Genomic DNA, 2,852 nt, shown 5'->3' with positions numbered 1-2,852 from the left:
CAGCCAGCTTCTTTGGCAATGAATGTTTGTGGCTTACCCTCCTTGTGAAGGGTGTCAATGATTGTCTTCTGGACAACTAAAAAAATCTAGCTGATTGGCATGTCACCATATTCTAATTTGTTGAGATAGTGAATTGGTGGGCTTTTGTTAAATGTGAGCCAAAATCATCACAATTAAAAGAACCAAAGACTTCAACTACTTCAGTCTGTGTGCATTGAATTTATTTAATACACGAGTTTCACAATTTGAGTTGAATTACTGAAATAAATGAACTTTTCCACGATATTCTAATTTATTGAGATGCACCTGTATATATATATATAGAGAGAGAGAGAGATTTTGATCTGGTCAGGTGGTCACATTTTTCAATTACATACTGTCTTTTTGTTTCATTTAAAGCACTGTGAATTGTTTACCTGACCTATGTAAATTGCAATCCATTTAATGTGATTAAAGTGACGTTATTTTCCATTCCTCATTTAAATGATAATACAAAAGAGCCTGTGTATAAAAAGTTCTATAGGATTAAAATGATGTGTGACGGTTTCCATAGTCACCGTGTTGCTCTCGTACTTTCACACACACTAATTTCTTAGTACTGCAAAGCCTGTTTTCTGTCAAAGTAACTGTGTAGAGAATGCTTTCACACATTTAGAAATTTGTTCCTTAAATAAAGTGAAATGAAAAGAGAATGTTCCTTTAATAAAAAAACGGGATTCGCACAATCATCAGTCAAAATTTTCAGCCATCAGATTCATAATTATATTTCCCTCCAGAAATTTCTATGCTTCTATTCCCTCTGTTCCCATAAATAATAGAGCAATACTGAATATTTAATGCGCCTGAATATAGTTCCTCACACATTAAAAACAGTTCATCTTTTCGATGAGGAGTCTCTTATGGGTTTAATTATTCTCAAAATATGTATTATAAAATATTTATTTATTTAGCTAGGCCATAATTGTGCACTTGTAGCATGTTTAAAAAATTAAATCCCATTTATGCACCAAAAAGGAATAGACTTCATCCTTCATATGAAAGTAAATTAACTCATGAAAAGGTCTTGGTTAATGTGCTTAAGTTACAATAAAACACGCTACAAAGCATTTAACCTTTATGGAATTGCCAAAGGACACAACATAATTGGTTTGTCTGTTCACTGCACAAACTTTGTTTGGATTTGAGGCAAAATGGAAGCCTAAGGCAACTGTATCCAAGGTGGCTTTTGGGAAATGGAATTAGAGCATTTAGAGGCTGATAAAAACGGTGGAGACCAATGTTGCCGAAGGGCGGGAGGGAAGGCAGAAGTGAGAATAAGACAGCATTGTATGCCTCTTATCAAATACAATACGGTGTAAATTACGTCATTTAGGAAATGGCCTCTAAAAAAAATATGAGCAATAAGATAATTCGATTGGAAAATATTACAAAAACAGCAGATTTATTTTGAAATTGAATAGACCGTGACAATGATATGTGGTCTGACCTCCCAAACAAGACAAAGTCTAGATACATTCAAAGAACAGTGCACTTACTGACATCATCCAAACACTTAAGAGTTATGCTGATCAATAAAATTGTAGTTTCTCTTTTTAGAGGGCCACTTGATTTTATTTTGTATGGATTCGTATGTCTATTTTGTATGTAATGCACCATTAGCTGTTTTTAAGGCACCGATCTTTTGCTCCATCAATAATTCTCCCTCAAGGCTTGTGCTGTTTATTACCGTTTAAAACCCTGTTATTTACTGTAGGTCACAGCCATGCCGAATGAATTACTATTTTTAAGCACTCTAGTCTTTGAATGAACATCACCTATAACAATGAGGTGACCTCTGCCACACTGACACCATGTGGCCATGCATGTATGGAAAGAATGACAGGCCTTATTAAATCCATTTCATATCCTTGCACTTCTGCAAAGCCACGACACAAAAACAAAAAATATAAGTTTTACTGACAGGTATTAAAATAAAAAGCTTTAACCTATGCTTATGAATGGGAAAACAAGTGTTTTTAGAGTTAATTCAAATCTCATTTAGCTCATTTAACATGTAGTTTTTTCACTATACCTATATTTAAAAGCTTTGTACTGCACCACTGCTGATTTTATTTGGATTCACAAACTTTTTTGTCTGAACCTCTGTGAGGTAAAATATTTACTTGGCAAATATTTATAATATTTAATAGTTAATTTATATTTTATAATTATAATATATTTGATCATTTATAATTTAATAATAATTTATCAACCTATTTGCATGTTGACATTTATCTGATGATGGTTAATGGTCACTTGACGTGCAGGTCAACACCTAAAATGTGTTTTGTTTTGTTTTGAAAATATTTTTGTATTTTAAAATGATTTAATTCGTTTTTACATTTTTATTATTTATTTATTTGCTTTTCATTAACTCTCAAACCCCCAGCAGTTCCCTCATGAAGCAGGTTTACAAAAACCCAGGATGAGTAATTCATGTCCATCTTTAAAAACATACACAGTCTAGTTTCTGTGGTTTTCTAAGTAAGTTTTTTATTTTATTATTTTATTTTATCATTGAAAAAAAAAATGAATGTGAAAAATGTTTCCATAACCCAGCCGACTGGAAAAGTGAGATTTTTGATAATTCAGGAATTGTCTTGGATTTCCTTTTTTCAAGGAACCCCCTGTCTGTCTGAGACCCCACTTTGAGAAATAGGATGCATTGCTTATTGTAAATAACCAAAATAATTGACTAAAATGTAAATGTTACCACAATATTATTTTGACCTCCTTTGTGCCTACATGTCCATGAGATTATTCATTTAATTATTATTCATAAAATCCCCTTTCTAACTAAATCTTTATATATA

Source organism: Sinocyclocheilus anshuiensis, unplaced genomic scaffold (genome assembly GCF_001515605.1).
Source record: "Sinocyclocheilus anshuiensis isolate Anshui unplaced genomic scaffold, SAMN03320099.WGS_v1.1 scaffold538, whole genome shotgun sequence".
NCBI lineage: Eukaryota > Metazoa > Chordata > Actinopteri > Cypriniformes > Cyprinidae > Sinocyclocheilus > Sinocyclocheilus anshuiensis.
This window is presented reverse-complemented; position numbering follows the sequence as displayed.